General features: G+C 44.0%; 2 long non-coding RNA genes across 4 annotated transcripts; both read right to left on the reverse strand.

Moving 5' to 3' along the window:
• Positions 1–17,482: 17,482 nt before the first annotated feature.
• LOC125523572 lies at positions 17,483–18,576 on the reverse strand. Its single transcript, XR_007290293.1, has 2 exons — positions 18,146–18,576; positions 17,483–17,944 (listed from the first exon to the last, which is right to left on the reverse strand). It is a non-coding gene; the product is annotated as an uncharacterized LOC125523572 (long non-coding RNA).
• Positions 18,577–19,144: 568 nt separating this feature from the next.
• Positions 19,145–21,277, reverse strand: LOC125523567. 3 transcript variants are annotated; one of them, XR_007290292.1, is made up of 7 exons: positions 21,101–21,274; positions 20,757–20,845; positions 20,396–20,435; positions 20,248–20,316; positions 19,597–19,879; positions 19,324–19,449; positions 19,145–19,224 (listed from the first exon to the last, which is right to left on the reverse strand). It is a non-coding gene; the product is annotated as an uncharacterized LOC125523567 (long non-coding RNA). The 3 variants fall into 3 exon arrangements; XR_007290291.1 differs by having other exon boundaries at positions 20,396–20,845; positions 21,146–21,277; XR_007290290.1 differs by having other exon boundaries at positions 20,396–20,845; positions 21,101–21,277.
• Positions 21,278–22,217: the final 940 nt, after the last annotated feature.

A 22,217-nucleotide genomic window follows, 5' to 3' on the forward strand; every position in this document is an offset into this window, starting at 1 on the left:
TCTCTCTTGCTGGTGATCCTTTGCTTCTTCTTTTTGGAGAATCTTCACTTCTCTTGTAGGGAGCCGTACACTCATTGGAATAGTGTCCGGGTCTTCCACAATTGTAACAGTTTCGCTCTCTACTAGAAGATCTTTTGTCATTGTAGGACCTTGACTTGGAGCTTCTATCTTTGCTTCTAATCTTGTAGAACTTGTTGAAGTTCTTCACCATTAAGCTCAATTCTTCATTGAAGTCTTGTTTCTCACTTGATGATGTAGGGGCTTCACATGAGGCTTTATAGGCACCACTTGATTTGTTGTGAAGTTCCTCTTTATCCTTAAGTGACATCTCATGAGCAACAATTCTTCCAATCACCTCCGTTGGCTTGAGATCTTTGTAATTGGGCATCATTTGGATCAATGTGCACACGGTATCATATTTTCCATCCAAGACTCTTAGGATCTTCTTGATGATAAATCTATCGGTCATCTCTTCACTTCCTAAGCCGACAATCTCATTTGTGATGAGAGCAAGCCTAGAGTACATTTCAGCGACACCTTCACCATCCTTCATCTTGAACTTGTCAAGTTGTCTTTGAAGCACATCCAACTTGGATTCCTTGACGGAGTCGGTACCTTCGTTCATATCAATCAAAGTGTCCCAAATTTCCTTTGCATTCTCAAGGCGGCTGATTTTGTTGAATTCTTCAGGGCACAATCCGTTGAAGAGAATATCACAAGCTTGAGCATTGTATTGCAACATTTTCAACTCATCCGCGGTAGCTTCACGGTTTGGTTCTCTCCCGTCAAAGAAGTCACCTTGCAAACCAACACACACAATAGCCCAAACAGCGGGGTTATGTCCAAGAATATGCATTTTCATTTTATGCTTCCAACTAGCAAAATTAGTACCATCAAAGTAAGGACCTCTACGGTGATAATTTCCCTCGCTAGACGCCATACTCTCCTCGATTGTGAAACCAAGGCTATGACCACCAAAAGCTATGGAGATCAAGCAAATGGAGACCAAAGCTCTGATACCACTTGTAGGATCGAAAGTATGTCTAGAAGGGGGGGGTGATTAGACTACTTGACCAAATAAAACTTAACCTTTTCCCAATTTTAGTTCTTGGCAGATTTTAGCTAATTTAGGACAAGTCAAGCAATCATCACATCACTCAAGCAAGCATGCAAAGAGTTTATGGGCAGCGGAAAGTAAAGCATGCAACTTGCGAGAATGTAAAGGGAAGGGTTTGGAGAATTCAAATGCTATTGGAGACATGGATGTTTTTCCCGTGGTTCGGATAGGTGGTGCTATCCTACATCCACGTTGATGGAGACTTCAACCCACGAAGGGTAACGGTTGCGCGATTCCACACAGGGATCCACCCTTGGGCAACGGTTGCGCGAGTCCACACAGGGCTCCACCCATGAAGGGTCCACGAAGAAGCAACCACCCACAAAGGGTCCACGAAGAAGCAACCTTGTCTATCCCACCATGGCCATCGCCCACACAGGACTTGCCTCACTAGTGGTAGATCTTCACGAAGTAGGCGATCTCCTTGCCCTTACAAACTCCTTGGTTCAACTCCACAATCTTGTCGGAGGCTCCCAAGTGACACCTAGCCAATCTAGGAGACACCACTCTCCAAGAAGTAACAAATGGTGTGTAGGTAATGAACTCCTTGCTCTTGTGCTTCAAATGATAGTCTCTCCAACACTCAACTCTCTCTCATAGGATTTGGATTTGGTGGAAAGAGGGTTTTTGTGGAAAGCAACTTGGGAAGGCTAGAGATCAAGATTCATATGGTAGGAATGGAATGTCTTGATCTCAACACATGAGTAGGTGGTTCTCTCTCAGAACATATGAGTTGGAATAGTGTGTGTGTTCTGATGGCTCTCTCTTTAATGAGAAGGAGGTGGAGGGGTATATATAGCCTCCACACAAAATCCAACCGTTACATACAATTTACCAATCTCGGTGGGAACGAATCAGAAAACTCGATCTGACCGAAATAGTAAACCTAGTGACCGTTAGGAATTTCGGTGGGACTGACATGCAACTCGGTAGGACCGATTCGGTTAGGGTTTGGGCATAACGTAATCTCGGTGAGACCGATTACATAAACTCGGTGAGATCGAATTTGGTAATTAGCTAACCAGAGAGTTGGTCAGGCAAACTCGGTGGGACCGATTTGCTCTTTCGGTGAGACCGGATGGAACTCGGTGAGACCGAAAAGTTACAAAGGGGAAACACTGAGTTTACATTGCAATCTCGGTGGGACCGATTCGCTCTTTCGGTAAGACCGAAAAGTTACGAAAGGGAAACAGAGAGTTTGCAACCCCATCTCGGTGAGACCGAGATCCTTATCGGTAGAACCAAATTGCTAGGGTTTGGCAGTGGCTAATGACAAGTGAAACTCGGTGGCGCCGGATAGGAAGAATCGGTAGGACCGAGTTTGGCTTAGGGTTTAGGTCATATGTGGATATGGGAAAGTAGTTGAGGGTTTTGGAGCATATCACTAAGCACATGAAGCAAGAGGCTCATTAAGCAACACCTCATCCCTCCTTAATAGTATTGGCTTTTCCTAAAGACTCAATGTGATCTTGGATCACTAAAATATAAAATGAAGAGTCTTGAGCTTTTGAGCTTGAGCCAATCCTTTGTCCTTAGCATTTTGAGGGTTCCACTTTCACATCCATGCCATGCCAATCATTGAGCTTTCCTGAAATAATCATCTTGGAATAGCATTAGCTCAATGAGCTATATGTTGTTATGAATTACCAAAACCACCTAGGGATAGTTGCACTTTCAAAGGTCTTCAACAAAGAACTCCTTAGGATATTCAGCATCTGGAGGCAAAGGCTTCATCATGCTAAGCATCGGACTCATGTTGGGTTCAGGCTTGTGAAAAATGCTTTCCATAGCAGCACTGTGAAGCTGACAACCAGGTTCATAAAGATCTCCTGGAGTGGGCAGGCCAGTGAGCTCAATGATATCAAAGGCTTTGGCTTCATGATGAACATTGCCTGTCATCCACTCAAGGACCCGAATCTTCAGGTCCCTGTTGTAGCCACGAATATGAAGAGTGGCATAGAATTGGAGCAGCAATTCTTTGTTCCAGTGCTCCTTGTCAGTGACGAACTACAACAAACCAGATTCTCTGGAAGCAATCCAGCGCTTCTTCCAAACAGGGCAGACCAGTTATGGCTTTAGTGTCAAGACGCATATGGGGAAAATGCGACCTTGATTGTACAAGATGCATGAGTAATAACTGCGTTGTTGATAGCTCTAGAACCGATCAGAAGATATTCTTGCCTTTGAGTAGGGGTTCTTGGCGCTATTGAAGAAGGTGTTGTGTGCTTTGAAGCCATTGATATTGAATGATCCGGGTGCAGATGCAGTGCCTGGAAACCTAGGCAGCCTTGGCATTAGCTTCTGAACCCGAGGCCTGCGCTCGACGTGATAGTCAAATTGGGGACCAGCAGCAGGTGGAGGAACAAGAAGAGGCCATTTGACAGTGATGAGCTGACCATAGTTGATGCTTGCTCAATAGTATGTGGCCTTGGTGGCGGAACAGGAGCAGTGGCATCAACAGAGGCGTCATGCTGCACATCTATTGCAGGTGCATCATTGGCTTGATTGGCCTCTGGCACAGTGTTAGGTGCAGGCTCCACAGTGTCTTCAGCCATGACCACGTCATTGGCTTCAGTGGTGTTAGTGGTGGCAGCCTGAGGATTTTCAACCTCCACTTGAGGAGCTGGAGGGTCGGGCACTGACATGTTCACTTCAGGAACAACTTCTTCAGTGATGGGGGAAGTAGGGACACGTTCTTCTGCCTGTTTTTCTTCGGCTGATGCAGCCGGATTGTCTTCAGCAACTTTAGCTTCAGACTCGGAAACGTTCACAGTAGGAGTGACTTCGGGGAACACCTGACGTGCAACAGATTGGTGGTGCACTTCTCCTTCTGAAACGCTCGAAAGAGGGACTTGGGGCCTTGGTCCTTTGCGAAGCCTGCGTAACGCTGGCGATGCCTGTGAAGATGGAGTTGGCTGGGCCTCAAAGTCATCCTCTTCTTGCACTGATGGGGTTGCTTGCGGTTGGGGAGAGCTTGGAGTGTCTTGTCTCTGTGGGTGATCAGCCCACGATGCATCCTGAGCAGTTGGCGTCAGAGGACGACCAATGCTGATGAGTTCGCTGTGCATAAGCACAGGAGATGATACCAATTGGTGCTCGATCTAAGGAAGGACTTCATCATCTTCAACATTGTCATGGTGACCAATGTCTTCAGCAGCGGTGGGGTCAACTGCTGGAATGTCTTCAGCTTCAGGAGCCTTTGTGGAAGCAGGCTCATGAATTACCATCTGTCGTTCTTGATGCAAAGAGGCAGGACAAGCAACCGAGATGGGCTCAACAATAAGGGGCTTTGTGGGAGCAGCCCGATCTTTCTTAGTTTTGCGCTTCTTCTTGGAGGGAGCGACATCAGAAGCTTCAGATGTTTTCTCTTTCTGGCTTCAGCGTCGGCAGCCCTTGTCTTCTTTAATTCTGAAGCCACTGTGGGGACCTTAGGCTTCGAGCCTGTCATATTGGCTGGGAAGACAATGGGATGTGCTTCCTGCCTTGTTGTTTCGGGTTCGGCCATAGCTGGCTTCTTCTTCTTCGTTGCAGCCATCCTGGGATCGATGCCAGGACGCCCAAGAGCCTTGCACTTTTCAGCTTCATTGTAGGCTTGCACGCACTTGTCAGCCAGACTCTTCATGCGCTCACGAGAACCTTTATCTTCTTCGCGTTTCTTGAGAAAGGCTTCCTTGAGCTCATGCAGCATAGTCTTGAAGTTCTTGACATCTTGCACGCTGAGCTTTGCCATGTGCTACTTGAACTGAGCTTTCTCATAGTCGATCTTTTGCTTCAGTTCAACGATGCGCTGAGCTAGAGCTAGCTCAGAAGCAATGGCGTCAGTGAAAGCGACGCTGAGGCCAATTGGAAGTTGCAGATCATCAAAGCTGAGATTGGGGGTTTCAAACCACTCATCAATGAAGTTGTGAAGGATTGCTACATCAAAGAGAGGCAAATCATTGAAGATTTCTGCTTCTTCTTTGCTCTTGATCAGTTGCTCAAGAGCGTCATCTGCAAGATCTTCATCGCTGGACAGATCAATGGCGTCGTTGCACAGAATAGTAGCAGCAGTCAGTTCTTGGCTGGTGGGTTGCAAGGGCATCTTTACTCTCAAGGGCTTGGAGATGCGTGACAAATCTTCAGACTGCATACTGTGTTCAGGAGGTGAAGTGGCCAGAGGCTTCGCTTGTAAGACCTTTGGTGCAGGAGCAGGCTTTGAAGCTTTAGGTTTCTTCAGTTTCTTTGGCTTCGGCGGTGCAGGCGCTTCATCAGATTCAGCGTCATCTGCAGGCTCATCCACGACTGTCCCTTGAACCATGATACGAGTGATGAGACCTTCCAGGTTGTAGAAGGGCCCAACAAGATTGGGTTCAGCTTCGCGTGTGCCATCAGCACGAGGAGCAGAGGGGCCTGGATTGAAGTCTAAGCCTCGTGACTTCTTGTTCTCTTTGGCCGAGTTCTTGGCAAACTGAAGGTTGCGCTTGAACAGATTATCATCGCAGCACCACAGTAATGAAGATGGGTCTGCATCAGCAGGCTGCAGTCCACGGACCATGCAAGGATAGAAGCCTTGTTCAATGGCTTCAGCTCTGGACTTGGGTTGAAGATTTCTGTATAGAATGTCTCCCCATGGTCGTTTGATGGCATTCTTCTCAGCATACTCCTGGGTCACGAACCTGTACTTGAACCACTGTTCTGCCCAATATCTTCGAATCCATTGGATTCGAGTTTTTCGCTGATTGTAGTCCTCCTCTGGATCTGTCTTGTACAGCTCATAGAGGTCAGGAGGCAAATCTCTTGAGGTGTTGCCACGACACTGTCTGCCATCCTTTTTTGTAGGTTTCTCTGGTGCCATGAAGCTTAAACTGAAGGGCTTCAACACGTTTAAAGGCTTCAAAGGCTTCCGCTTTCTGGTCAAACAGGAACTGGCTTCGGGAGAGTTAATGTGATGCTGTAAGAATTCTGCAAACGAATGCAGACTATGAGAACCAAGGGATTCTCCCACGGACATGTACCTGTGATAGCATTAAGGTGCGAGGGAAGGGGAAGAGGTCATATGCATTCTCAGAAGGTTTTGAAGATAAATCAGTTTAGAAGACATTGACCTCATAGTGCGAAGTCATTCACTCATAGATAGAGAGTTGGTTCCAGATTTGTACGAATCCACGAATAAATACAAGTGAGGAATCTAACTACTTTGTGAAGCATAAGTGAACATACCAGGCATATTATGAGATGCAGTATGAAATAGATCCAACTTGTGTGAACAGAAACTGCTTGTGGTAGAAAGTGATGAATCTATAGGATCAAAGGGGCCGTAAAAAGGAAGTTTTATTTACCACACGAAGAACTGCTAGACGGAGTGGGAGAGGAGGCCGAGTAGTTCGATCGTCTGTGCCCTAACTTGGCGATGGAGGACACCTACGGCGACGGCGGAGAAGACGATGTCCGCGGCCGGCGTGAAGACGGCGTCGGTGAGGTCGCGGCAGCTAAGCGCTTCGTCGTCGGCGTCATCGAGGGCTAGCGGTGGCACTAGGGTTTGTGCAAGAGTGGAAGAAAGGATAATGACTGTGGTGAGGCGTGTATTTATAGGGACAGGAGCGGCACAGTGTTATTACATAGGTGCCCCTGGCGATTCACATCTGAAGGACACGTGCCTATCATGCAACATATCGGAAGTTGTTCCACGTTCCCACGCACGCCTGGATTGTTGGGTGGTCGTTCCCACTTCTCCGGGTTTCAGGTGAAGGAATTAGCATTTAAAACGGACTTAATGTTTGTCTTTGTATCTTCTGCTGACTAGGATGCAGAGAAGACATTCGACAGTTTCAATAGAATGTATATGATTTGGACAGATAGAGTTTGAGATAGAAAGCATAGAGAGATTAGGGTCCGATCACATTCACTTAGTTCAAAAGATTCAACAAGGAAGACGTAGCTATAAGTGAATGATGTAGAGGACAGAACACTAGTATGTATATATCAGAAGACAATCAAGTCAACATAGTAAAGATAATCATGAATACATGTTGAAAATGAAAACAAACAAAATGTGAAGACATAGCACATGTAACGCCATGGGTAAAGCACTTCAAAAGAAGAATTTGGTGGTGGCGTTACCCACCGTATAGGAAGTATTAGACCCAGACACGGCGCACAATTATCGTGGCGCTCCGAAGTCAAATTCCACGTTAATGTATTCACACTCAGAATGTAAGTCTTCATTGATTGAAGATATACTTTACTTCGTGTGTTGCACATCTAAGTCATCAATGTGCATAAGTGTTAGGATGTGTGCCAGATCACAGGACATTTGAGGATTCCAAGATATTTAGCTCACACCGTAACTTGCAAAACCTCTTCTCATCCAAGGGCTTGGTGAAGATATCTGCCAATTGCTCTTCAGTGTTGACGTGTATGATATCAATATCTTCCTTCACAACATGATCTCTGAGAAAGTGATGACGAATTTCAATGTGCTTTGTCTTCGAGTGCTGAACTGGGTTGTTGGCAATCTTGATGGCACTTTCGTTGTCGCAGTACAGTGGTACTTGCTTCAGGTGAATGCCATAGTCTTTGAGTGTTTGCTTCATCCATAGAAGCTGAGCACAGCAAGATCCAGCAGCAATGTATTCAGATTCAGCAGTGAAGAGAGATACACAGTTATGCTTCTTTGAAGACCAACATACAAGTGATCGTCCCAGAAAATGACATGTGCCTGATGTAAACTTGCGATCCACCTTGTCACCAACATAATCAGCATCCGAGAATCCAACTAGATCAAACTCTGAGCCCTTTGGATACCATAATCCTAGTGTTGGGGTGTGAGCCAAGTATCTGAGAATTCGCTTCACAACTAAGTGATGCGATTCCTTTGGTGCCGCTTGGAACCGGGCACACATGCAGACACTAAGCATGATATCTGGTCTAGATGCACATAAATAAAGTAAGGAACCAATCATGGAGCGGTATACCTTTTGATCGAACTCTTTACCATTGTCGTCGGGACCCAGATGATGTTTGGCTGGCATTGGCGTTGTGTAGCCTTTGCAATCTTGCATTCCAAATTTCTTCAGGCAATCTTTGAGGTATTTCTCTTGAGATATAAAGATGCCGTTGCGTTGCTGACGTATTTGAAGACCAAGGAAGAACTTCAGCTCACCCATCATGGAGATCTGATATTGCTCTTGCATCATATATCCAAACTCGTCAGTGTATTTCTGATTGGTGCAGGCGAAGATAATGTCATCCACATATATTTGGCACACAAACAGTTCACCATCATATGTCTTCGTGAAGAGAGTGGGGTCGAGGGAACCAAGTTTGAAGCCTTTTCTCTTCAGAAAGTCTTTGAGTGTGTCATACCAAGCCCTAGGGGCTTGTTTGAGGCCATACAGTGCCTTGTTAAGCTTGTACACCATATCAGGATGTTTTGGATCTTCAAAGCCAGGCGGTTGTGCAACATACACTTCTTCATCAATCTTGCCATTGAGAAAAGCGCTCTTCACATCCATTTGATGTAGAAGAATGTTGTGATGATTTGCATAGGCCAGCAGTATGCGTATGGCTTCAAGTCTAGCCACAGGAGCAAATGTCTCATCGAAGTCAATCCCTTCAACTTGAGTATATCCTTGAGCAACGAGACGAGCTTTGTTTCTGACAACTTGACCATGCTCATCTTGCTTGTTGAGATATATCCATTTGGTGCCTATTATATTGTGCTTGCGAGGATCAGGACGCTTAACCAGTTCCCATACATTATTCAGCTCAAACTGTTGAAGCTCTTCTTGCATAGCTTGAATCCATTCAGCTTCCATGAAGGCTTCATCAACTTTCTTGGGTTCAGATATTGAGACAAATGTGAAGTGCCCACAGAAATTTGCTAGCTGTGTTGCCCTTGAACGAGTGAGTGGACCTGGTGCATTGATGCTATCAATTATTCTCTCAATCTGTACTTCATTTGCAACACGAGGATGTACAGGATGAAGATTTTGCTCTTGCTGATCATTGTCATCGTTAGAAGGATTGTCTTCAGGCTGAGCATTGTCTTCAGGTTGATCATTATCTTCAGGTTGATCAAGTGCAGAGATGATAAGTTCCTCTTTAGGTTGAGCTTCAGAAGGTATGATTTCTCTAGTTCCCATAAGTTTGATTGATTTACTGGATGGAACTTCATCTAGCACATTTGGCAGGTGCTCTCTTTGCGAGCCGTTAGTCTCATCGAACCGCACATCCACAGTTTCAATCACTTTATAGTGAAAGAGGTTGAAGACTCTGTAGGAGTGTGAATCCTTTCCATATCCAAGCATAAAACCTTCATGTGCTTTTGGTGCAAATTTTGAATTGTGATGTGGATCCTTGATCCAGCACCTGGCACCAAATACTCTAAAGTAACTGACATTTGGCTTCTTCCAGTAAGGAGCTCATAGGATGTCTTGTTCAGAAGCTTGTGAAGATAAACACAGTTGATGATATGGCATGCAGTATCAATGGCTTCAGGCCAGAATTTTCTTGGAGTCTTGTATTCATCAAGCATCGTCCGAGCCATCTCAATAAGTGTTCTGTTCTTGCGTTCGACGATGCCATTTTTCTGTGGCGTGTACGGAGCTGAGAATTCATGTGTGATGCCCAAAGTATCAAGATATGTATCTAGGCCAGTGTTCTTGAATTCAGTGCCATTGTCACTTCTAATGTGCTTTATCTTGATGCCATAGTTGTTCATTGCTCGATTGGCGAAGCGTCTAAAGACATCCTGCACTTCAGTCTTGTAGAGGATTATATGCACCCAAGTATATCTTGAATAATCATCAACAATGACAAAGCCATAGAGACAAGCAGTAGTAGTAAGAGTTGAGTAATGAGTGGGACCGAAAGGATCCATGTGAAGCAGTTCGAAGGGTTGAGTCGTTGTCATGATTGTCTTCGAGAGATACTTGGCCCTCGTCATCTTTCCTGCTTCCCAGGCACCGCATAAGTGATCCTTCTTGAACTTGACGCCCTCGATGCCTATGACATGCTTCTTTCTTGCAAGAGTGTGCAAGTTCCTCATGCCAGCATGCCCTAGCCTCCGATGCCAGAGCCAGCATTCTGAAGCTTTTGCTAGAAGACATATGGCAAGCTGTGGTCCTGCTGAGAAATCTACCACGTACAAATCATCTTTCCGATACCCTTCAAACACTAGAGACTTGTCAGATTCCATTAGAACAAGGCAACGATATTTTCCAAACATCACAATCATGTTTAAGTCGCAAAGCATTGAGACAGACATTAAGTTGAAACCAAGGGATTCAACAAGCATGACTTTATCCATGTGTTGATCCTTTGAGATTGCAACTCTACCTAGACCCAATACCTTACTTTTACCAGTGTCAGCAAATGTGATGTGACTTTTGTCAGATTGACGTAAGGTTGAGTCCATCAGAAGGCTTCGCTTGCCAGTCATGTGATTGGTACACCCACTATCAATAATCCATTCTGAAGCAGCTGGTGTCGTACCCTACAGTGTAGATAGGGGGATAGGCTTCACGAAGAGAATTGTGAAGCAAAAACATTTGACGAGCCAGTGGATTATGAAAGCTTAGATCGAGATTAGGACTGATAGGGCAAGTAGCAAGCGACTCAGAAATAAAGTACATAATAAGACCATTTGGGCATTTGATCTTGCGCCCTACAAGATGTTTAAGGTCCCCAGCAATATCTTCAGACGATTTTGGTTTTCGACTGGAGACCTTTCCCTGCAAAAGAGAGTTAAGATTTCATAGCCACCCACATCTTCAAGGGTGGCTTCGAAGCAATGAGTCTAAGTGCAGCATCTGAGAACTTTGGCTTTGGAGCCCTAGCAAAAAGTCTTGCAGGTGGACAAATAGTACTGATAAGAATAAGCAGAATAGTTCTTGGTCCTATGAACATGGCGGTTTGATGAAACACGCTCATATTCACAGGCCTGAGTATGGCTTCCCTGCAAAACATTTGCGTTAGTGCGGCTCAGGTGAGTCCTCTGTCTATATGAAGCCTTTGGACCGTATGAAGCCTGTGGTCTGGGGTTTGTCTTCTTCACTTGTGATGTCATGACGACATTCACAGGAAGATTCTCCAAACACTTTTTCGGCATCCAGACCTTCTTCATAGGCGGCCCATTCCTGCAGTTAGTACCAATATACCTGGCAAACACTTCACCATTCTGATTCTTAAACAGTTTATAGTTTGCATCAAAGGATTCATCAATAACAATGGGATTAGCACAAGTGAAGCCAGATAGGGTGGATGGATCCACTGAAGGTCCCTTTGCAGAAACCCACGTGGTTTTGGGGTACTGCTTAGGTTTCCAGTAAGAGCCATCAGCATTCATTTTCCTTTCGAACCCAACACCCTCTTTCCTAGGGTTTCGATTCAGGATCTGCCTTTTGAGGACATCACACAGTGTCTGATGCCCTTTGAGACTTTTGAACATCCCTGTTTCAAGCAATGTCTTCAACCTAGCATTCTCATCAGCAATAGCAGTGGCATCCTCAGCAGAGGGGTTAGTTATCACATCAACAGTTGAAGATATTGCAACAGTAGCAGCAGTAGAACATTCAGCAACAGAAGTAGCGTTATCACGCTCAATGCATTTAAGACATGGTGGTTCAAAACCTTCCTGAGCGAAACTGATCTGTTTGGCGTGAAGTGACTCGTTTTCTTTTTGAAGATCTTCATGAGCCGCTATCAATTTTTCAAGGTCTTGCTTCCTTTGAAGATAATCATAGGAAAGCTTTTCATGAGATGTTGAGAGCGTTTCATGACGACTTTCAAGTTCCTCATACTTAACATGAAGATTTTTTATGTCTTCAATTAAGGACTGAGATCGAGTCATTTCAGCGTCTAACAGGTCATCGCTTTTGTCTAATAGTTTTTGAATATGTTCCATAGCTTTCTGTTGTTCAATTGCAATTTTAGCAAGTGTTTTGTAGCTGGGTTTGGAACCACAATCAGAGTCATCTTCACTTGATGTTTGATAGTGAGTGGCGCGTGAGTTTACCTTGACACCGCGTGCCATGAAGCAGTAGGTGGGAGTGGAGTCGTCCTTGTCATTAGCATCGGCGTTGGTGACATTGTCTTCAGTGTTGAAGATGGACTTGGTAACGTAGGTTGTAGCCAGACTTGCCACACCAGAATCGGACTCCTCCTCAGACTCCACCTCCGCCTCCTCAGAAGCGGACTCCTCCTCCGAATCCACTTCCTTGCCAACAAACGCACGAGCCTTGCCAGATGAGCTCTTCTTGTGTGATGAAGACTTTGAGGAAGACTTGGAAGAAGACATTGAGTATTTCTTCTTCTTCTTGTCGTCAGAATCATACTCCTTGCTCTTCTTTTTATTCTTGTTCTCATTGTCCCACTGCGAACACTCAGAGATGTAGTGGCCAGGTTTCTTGCACTTGTGGCATATTCTCTTCTTGTAGTCAACGAACGGATCGCTGGGGGCACAGCCAAACAACCCCAAAAGAGAGGATCAAAGTCTAACTTGAATGCGAAAGATTCTACAGTACCAAAAACAAATGAATGTTGTCGATTCTCTTGTTCGGTCGAGGCAAAGAAGGCGTAGTCGTGAGTCTTGTTCATGTGCTAGGGCTTTGGGTGAAAACCACAAACTCGGCAGCAGCTACGCATCACGCCGTCACCCTTCTAGGGGCGTTGTCGTGGAGTTTTGGTGTCATCAATTGGTTCCAGACGGGGTGATAGGCTAGCTTTAAACTTCTTGTTTTATCTTTCGATCCGCTTTGTAAGAGAGTCTTCTAGTCACATTGTATTGTCCTCCGTGTACTATTTGGTGTTATTGCTTTATATAGAAAACAAAGCGAAAGCCTGTTTCAAGTGAGAGAGTATGCATTTTTAATTGTAAACTTCTGGTTTAAAATGTCATGTTTTTCTTTTTTTTTCTTTAAAAATGATTAGACAAGTTTAAAGTTCTGAATAGTCAAAGTGATTCTCAGCAGTTAAACGCCATGATAAAAATAGTACACAACATTTTCAAACAAAAACACGTACGCTCCACTTTGCTGTAAAAAGCAGTTCTCACTTCTCTAGTTAATCACCACAGACCACACAGCTTATTTTAATTGATGCTGCTGAAAAAATGCATTACAATTTCATCCGATGCATATGTAAGACAGAGAGCTAAGAATTAACTCACAGTATTTTTATTCCACACATCAATTAATCCTCATCTGTAGTATAGCCTAAGTAACTAGCTAGTCGATCCAACCGGCCATGAAAGAAACTGCTTGTGTTGATGTCGAAGACATTTGCCAAAGGTTCGAAATTGCCCTGTAGGGGACTGAAAAATCAGCTAGCTGGAGCAGCAGCCATGCATGCACCTGCTAGCTCCTGCATCTGCATGCATGCCTGAATCTGCAGGACTCGACAGCATGCAGAGGTGGTGTCGTCTCGGAGTTGCCCGGCGGTACTGCGGAACAGATCGATCGGCCACCGCCTCAGATCCGTCCCAGCGAATGCACCGGCGCCGCCGCAAGCATGCTGGATCACATGGCCATGGCACGCCGGCCGGCCGGCAGCTGTATCTTTATCTTGGGCCGGAGGTGTGCGTGTGTGTGTGTGTGTGTGACGGTGCAAGATGAAAACGAGAGATTAGGCTGCCGGATGGTTTTATACAGTGAGCAATTGATGGAGAAAGTTGGGCGTGATCGATGGGCGGCATCTTCCCGAGGGATATGCGTCTCCACCTCCTTTTCCTGCCTTTTTAACTTTAGCAATGGTGATGGCATCTCCATCCAGGATATACTCGAGCAAGAGGAACCATAGAGGGTGGCATGCGCAGGTCGATGTACTTTGCCCTGCCCTGCTCCTTCTTTCCCCTTCGTGCAGTCATGTCTCATGTGTAGTCTTTTCCAACAGCTCAACCAAATGAATAAAAGGCGGCCTTTATTTATTTGCAGATCCCTTTTTCTTCTTCTTTTATCTGGCCATACACATGCCTTTTAATTAGGTGCAAAGCTAATAATGTCTGGGTTCCCTTTGTTTTTCTGCAAGTTTTTTTGGCTACGCTTATGATTCGGTGTAAAGCTAATAGATTTCTTTTGATATACTAATAATTTTTTGTGCGTTGCAACGAGGTATACATATTGTAGTGTGATTTAATGCCAATCATGTCTAATATATACCTTGCCATGAATGATTGTTTTTCCATGATACTAGTAGAGATAGAGATAGAAATAGGAAACAAAGGATGACCGATCGCGATTAATTCCTTCCAGCAGATTTATTGTGTTAACAAATAATTACCGATCATGGTTGATTTCAGGAAATATTTAATGGGGGGTGTCAGATTTTTCTCTCGAGCGAACACACTAACTATCATTGGACTAGTATAATGCCCGTGCGTTGCCACAGTCTTTTGAAATATTTCGCTGGAATTACGTAAACATAATGCATGTTAAATTTCATATATAAAGAAAGATAGCATGGGCACAATCGAGTAATAATTTAAATTCACTTCACTTGCAATGTAAATCGATAACAAAAAGTCAATTTGGCCATGCATACATATAAAACGATGATCTACCTAAAAATCGGTTACAAATTAAGATCTATTTAATGCGCTTAAGAAATTCTCGCACAATATCAGAAATGTTGTATTTATCTTCATTGACACAATATTTGAGCAAGTATAATAAAAACGTCTTCCTCAACTCGTACTCATCATGCACAAGCAATATATGCAATTAGCATGAATCCTTCAGGTTGAAGGTCTTAATATGTGTAACAGGGAATACTCACTCTACAAATCAGAAACTAATTCTTTACCATTCCACCAGATCATAACAAAAAAATAGCCAAAAAAATCTCTGCAATTTGCTAAATTAATATTATCTTGAATATATAGTGATAATGCAAATAAAATGTATTAGTATGGTCATGATGCATGTTAGTTCCAAGGGAGTGCCTTTGCGATTAACTAACAAAAAATTTATGTTTTAGTTGAACTCGCTTGTCGCTGGTCTTCCTCCAATTTTTTGTGTTCTCTCTCCACTCGTTGATCCAACCATTTCCACTACACCCCACTTGAGAGCATCGACATCCTGGCACCCCAAACCGTCCCTATACGCACGGTCGAATGGACCGGTCACTAACAGCTATGATGTCTGAACCTCCGCCTAGTTGTTAGTGCAATGTGCGTATGCTTCAGAGATAGCAATTTCGAAGGCAACATGCATGTGCTTTCACCTCTGAAAGAGCTATAGAATATGCTGACTTACCTATGTGCACTTCCTAAATCAGGCGAAAAAAATTTATTTCTATCGGCAATATAAAAAACTTAATATTAGGTCAAATTGAATAATACAGCAGAATTGCCATTTCAGACTTTTCATCCATCACTGAATACAAAATGAAGGGACAATGTCCACTAACCATGCAAATATGTTGACCATGGGATATTTAGGCTGGCATATATGGGAAACCAAAGCTACAAAATAACTCAGTATGTTAGAGATGGATAAAAAATACTGTAAAAGGGATAAAAACAAATCCACAGCAACTCACGACCCTATGAGCAAGCGAGTGAAGCTGCCACGGCAGGCTAGCACCGAGGGACAAGGGTGACAACTGCCTCCCCATCCAGTGCCTAGTGATTCTGCCGGTGCCACTTTCATCATGAGCCCACCAATACCACTCGTGTGTTGTAGAGAAACTATGAATTGAAATTATCATCGAAAGCAAGAAAATGAAAATGTTGCTCTCCTCTCCCCTCCCTCATGTGAAATACCCAATTCATGGTTGCCTCACTACATTCAGCGTAGCTCGGATGTGCAATGTTCTCCTCCAACGCTTAACAAATTCATCATAGCTCACAACTGGACGGGCCTTGCGGGTTGAAGAAAAAAATCCAAACCTAAACAAAAACAACAAATTGAGGACAACTTACAAGGTAAAAGCGAGGAAGCACACACCTACATGCTCAAACAGAATAGAAGATGCAACTACACTATATAATTTGGGAAATGCTTACCATCACCCAGCGGATCGCAGTGGCCGCGTCCGCCACCTTCCCTGTGTGACACGTGTCCAATTGAGGACGAGCATACCATCCTTCATCGAACACGCTTCTGCAACAAGTGCTATGTTTCTGAAACAGACGCGGTGTTGCAATGGACTATGACGGTTTATGTTTTGCAACAAAATCTCTGTTGCAGAAATTTTTCTGCAACAAGATCTTAGTTACAAAAATTGCAAAACAAACTCAGGTAAAAAAGAAAAAATTGCGACAAAACAGCTGCTGCAACAAGACTCGTGTTGCGAAAATAAAATAATTTTGCAACAAAGTCTGTGTTGCAATGGTGAAGACGCATTCAGCCGCTCCATGCAACACATCATTTTGGCTAGCGACCCGGCTGATCTGTTAAAAAGATCAGCCGGCGGACGCGTAGCACGCCCCATATAATTCACTCATTAAAGGAGGCATCACTCACTGTTCAGGTCTTAGATGTAATTTAGATCGAACAATAATAATGCAACTTGCACATTGAATTTATGGAAATTGAGACAAAACAATATGCACTAAGAAGTTTCAAAAATTCAATATGGGTCATACTACTATATAGTCATATTATCTGCATCGTCGGTCCTCATAGGGATTTGCCATCAAAGGGTATAATGAGCCGTATTGATATAGGGTGGGCGCTTTATGTACAGTGTTTCTGACATGGAACAGTCATCATTTATTGATGGACCATCATGCTGGTACTCTATGGTCTCGCTGTTTACCACTTTTCATAGACCGGCTTAAACACGTTCTTGGTCCGGCTCCTAGGCGTACGATGGAAGCCAGGGCAGGCGGGACTGGAATCCAGTGACTGCATTCACAGCAACATGCGCCCAGTTCAGCCATCCAAACATTGACGCAAGTGAAAACAACCCCCACTTTTCTTTTTGACATGAAAACTGCCCAACACTTGAAGCTCAGGCATTCAGCGCAACAGAACATAAAGGAGAGACTCGGCCATTAGACATACAAACAACAATTTGTGTTCGAGTCATTAAAGAGTACAAACATCATTTATATATTCAGTACTACCGAATTTGATACATTAAAATTCAGACTTAGCAGTCCTTAACACATCAAAAAATAGCAGTCCTGTATGTTGTACCAAATCATCAATATTTAGGCCCCGTTCGGCAATGCGCCGGCTCGTTGAAATCCGTGGATCTGCGGAGCATCGTTTCACCCGCTCCAAGACTTTTCACTGCAGCTCCGTCCGCTCCCGGAGCGGAGCAGTGGAGCGGATGGACACCGAACGGGGCCTTACACTCAGAAAACCCATTCATCACAAGAAATTTCAGAAGCACTTAGTTAGAATTCAGTACCACTTGTCATTGACATATCAGAAGCACTTAGTTAAAATTCAGTACCACTTGTCATTGAAATTCAGAAGCACTAAAAATTCATATTCTGGCCAAGTGCTACTATTGATCTCGTTGCTAAACAATACAAGAAGATAAGTACGGATGTGAAAAAAGGAAAGCATTGGAACCTCTCTAACTTGGAATGCATGCTGCCATCAGTACATATACATGATTGGGCTTTATGTGGAAACATGAGCAGAGAAGATACTTCAGTTATTTGAAATCGATGCGAGTCAAGGATATTTTTTAAAGTAGGATATGCCAAATAAATGAAAGGATGCTGCAGATATGCACTTTTATTAAGACTAAGACAAGCTGTCAGGCAATACATTTAGAGCGTCGACCCTGCCCTGCCCGCCGGCATGGTTCGCCATCGTAGACATCACTTTCCCGTCCAGCTCGCACTCACCGGCTGCCTCTCCCGCGACCCACTACACAACTACGGGGCTCCTGCTTCCATGAAAACGCAATATAATTTATATTCACCAAGAAGCAACAGAAGTAAGATCACTACATTAAATCCTAGTATGATGAACCATTTATGCCGAGATACATACGGAGCAACACATAGGTTAAAGTTAAATCTAGAAATATAGTACACTTGGCACCGGGTAAACCATAGATTAAACAATGTGGTAGATAGTTGTTTACCTGAATGCTGACAGAAGTATACCAAGTAACAAAGCTAGTTACTGGCAAAGCTCAATGCCTGCAAACCAAAGTTTAACTCCTAATATGAAATGTCTCCGAATCAAGCTAGTTGTGGCCAAACTTTGGAACCTAAAAAAATGGAGTGGAAAACAAAATTAGGAAATGCAAGAGAAAGAAAGTAACATAGGATAAAATTACCTCATTGCTCCAAACATATACAGTACTGCTAAGAAATCTCCTTATTAGTTCTTTTTATAGAATTAGCCCATTGATGAGATAAAGATACTAATTATAGTTATTTCTTACAACAATCTCTGGAAGATTAGTATTACACCAAATGTTGCCAAGAAACATACACACCAGGAGAAATGGTTTTGTTTTAGAGAACTAACCGAACAAAGAGACTTCAACTAATAAAGTAGCACATAATCCATGATGTAACACACACTTATGCCACCTTGGCTCTACCCTATTAGTGAAATAAAAGATGACATATTTTAAACTTAATTATTATCACATCAACAAAGAAAAAAACAAAAGTAATTTACTACTCCCTCCATCCCAAAATAAGAGTCGCTGAAACTCATCATGCAACGGAGGGAGTACTATAGTTTAGCACGTTTCTCTTTCACAAGTATAGCAGTTGAATAATGCGCAGCAATCTGAAATCCTTCACTACAAAGAAGAGGGAAGACATTAATACAGGCTGTTAGCTCACCCATACACAGATGAGTCAGTGATGAAGTGGATTGCCCAAAAAGAACATACGGGGAATAATTCATATCCATGTGTGGCATACTCAGCTCCACCCTTTCTCATCACTATCTTTGGTCACTTATATTTGCTAGCACCACACCAAAAGTATGAAAATTCCTCATGTTGAAATAACCTATAAACAAAAGGAGAAATAAGGAGGTTATGTCAGCGACCAATCGAAATCATCGAAACTTTAGCCACATCCAGTACAATTGTGTTGTAGATATTTGATTAAAATCAACTTACACATATTTCTTCATCTTCGGATTCAGGGGTGCAGGTCCTGAATGGATTCTGTGGTGCGCCTCTATGGTCAATGCAAGCTACGGGGAAAGAAAAGTTGAGATGTGATATCTTCAGACCAAGAACTACAGTTACATGTTCAGATTTGCTTCAAATCATTTAGGTGCAACCAAGAATACCGAGATTAAACGTTCGCTTGTAGCCCTTGATGAATCTCAGGATCTTCTCGTTGAAATCGAAGCCGGGGTTCCAGATCAGGGACCCATACCCGAAGACCTGCACCACCATCTTGTTGTTTGTTTCCCCTGTAGACAACAACAAACTGAGCGCACAAGAAGCCATTCCCCTTCCTCGAACAATAATGTCAACATCGTCCCCAAACCAAAAGCCCCAAAATAGTTCAACAAAATCCCCCAAAAAAGGTATGGGTATGGGTAGGTGGATTCGGTTACCTAGAACACCAGAAAGAATGCCGCTGGTGGGTCGGCGGCGCGCGGGGAGGAGCATGATGGGGATTTGGCTCCTCTTACCTCACCCGCGTCTCCTCTCCTCCGCCTGCAGTCTTCTCTCATCGGATGGATAGATAGGGGTTTCTGGTCGGAGAGGGGGGAGAAGAAGACAGTGGCCTTCTCTCATCTCCTCCGCCATGGTCTCCTCTCCCCGGTTCACACCCACGCCCATCGGCTCCCTTGCGGCGCTCGTCCTTGCTGCCCGCGCCGCAGCCGCGGCCACGCCCTGCCAAGATGATACAACAATAAGAAGCCAGGGGGTGAATCATTATCCTTTAGCATGGACACCATGATGTTTCAGCGTCTTGTCATTGCATTGAACAGGAAAGAACCTTCTTAGCAAAGGTGCATCACTATTACCTTCGGCGGAGCGAATATTGCCACTGAACAACACTCATGGTGCAAGATAGAAATATTATTAAACGGTAAGCTAGTTCAAGTGATCATGAATAGCAAGGGAAACGGCGTGTTTTATCACTGATATTATATAGTTGAAATCTCAGTGCACATCACATATATATTTTCTAGCAATGCCAAGCTTGATCTCAAATAGAACATATCCACATTACCCTCAGGATAACTGAACAACAATACCTGACTGTGGGTCACCCAGTTGAATCCATCCATCTTGGCACCAAAATTGAAAGTTCCAGGTAGCTCCAGCTCTCCAAATAAAAACTGAATGATTATTTTTATGCACCTAGGTGATATCCCTCTGCAGATCATGATCGTTATACTGTACCTGTTGCCAACTTTGCTAGCCACATCATAGAAATTAACACCTAAAGGGTTGAAGCACAAAATATTCAGTACTTACTATGAGTAAAGGAAAATCATAAGAAATTATATCTATGGACTTGCAAAGACAATCAAGAGCAACGGCTGATGTGAAAGCTTACACTGGGTGTATATACGACTCATCTTTTTCCACCAAATTGTCAGTGATAGCACAAACATTTGTAATTTGGAACTAACTGGACAGAAAAATAGGATGCAAATTTATGTCCTCTTGCATGAAACATATTGTTACAGCTGCAAAAATCATGTCATGGAATAGAAGCTACCATTAATCATGTTAGTGCAAGAGGCCACAAACATGCTACCTAGATACACCCTTTGGATCACCCTGGTAGCAGCCAAGCCCTCTGCCGTTCCACCAGAAGGAGATGAGATTCTTATATCTTTTATGCTTCTGAAAAAAACATAAAAGGCCGACAGATCAAACCATCATATATATGACCATTTCAGTTTCAATAATTTATTGATTCTCTTAAAATTAAATGATGTCTCGTCATCTTGTGTTTGCTCAAATATATAATTAATAGCCAGGGATTAGAGGCCGGATGTATAAAAAAATTAAAGCTTGGCTCTTGCACAGTCATTACTAGTTGCATGGACAGCAGTGGACGGAAAGCTAGATAAGCAGGATGCCGCTTTGCAAGCTTACTCGTGCATCAATGAACCGTTGAAGAAGTGAAATCTATCCACATACCCAGGTCGCAAGCTTACTCGTGCATCAATGAACCGTTGAAGAAGTGAAATCTATCCACATACCTAGGTCGCAAGCTTACTCCTGCATCAATGAACCGTTGAAGAAGTGAAAACTATCCACATACCCAGGTCGCTTTGCAAGCTTACTCGTGCATCAATAAACCGTTGAAGAAATGAAATATATACACATACCAAGGTCTATGACAGGACCCTAGAGAGGCCATCTAGTACTGTCACCAAGGGGAGATCACTTCTTGTCGAGATCGATTGAGCCTCTTCTCGAGCTCCCGGGTCCCGATGTGTCCTGTCTTCCTCAATCTCACTGCACCATTCCTCTCCCCTTGCGGCATCCTCTCTGCTGCATAAATCATATATTGTATTTGCAGCAATATAAATGCCATTCTCAGCACTCCACAACTTACAGTAGTAAAATATCTAGCTGATTCTCTACGATTTACTTGAGAACTGCTGACAGAATTGAATACTGGAGAGTAGCTAAAATCGAAAGAAGAGAAGGAACAAGGATGTACACGCCTGCTGGAAAGTACCTAAAACTGAAAGAAGAAAAGGAGCAAGGATGTACGCACATGTTAGGCTCCCTCTTCCCCAAGCTCGCACCTGCACCTTCTTCTCTCTACCTCTCCTCCTCCCTGAATCTTCCTCTTTCTCTCTTTTCTACCAGGGAAAACTAAAGCCCCGCCATGGCTTGGAGCTCTCCCTGCCAGCCATGGAGACCCGCCTCTACCTGCAAGGAATTCACGCCGCCGCACCAGATCACTCCGTCTCACGCGCCCGTCCGCCGTCGCTCAGGTCCGGGGAGCTCCTGCCTAGGTCCCTGGATCCCTCGATCCGGCCTTCATCGTCGTCACCGACGACCCCCGCCTGGATACCTCGCTCGGTGAGCCCCGCCTCGCCGCCCGCCTTCAGATCAACCAGATCCGTGGAGAAGGCCTGGGTGAGCTCCTCCATGGAACACCGACAGCATCGGTTGTGGCCACGGCCAGATCCGTGGAGAACGACGACGGGAGGTCGGGAAGGAAGAAGAACGGTGATGGTGGAGGTCTCCCTTTGTC

This window comes from Triticum urartu, chromosome 7 (assembly GCF_003073215.2).
Source record: "Triticum urartu cultivar G1812 chromosome 7, Tu2.1, whole genome shotgun sequence".
Classification (NCBI taxonomy): Eukaryota; Viridiplantae; Streptophyta; class Magnoliopsida; order Poales; family Poaceae; genus Triticum; species Triticum urartu.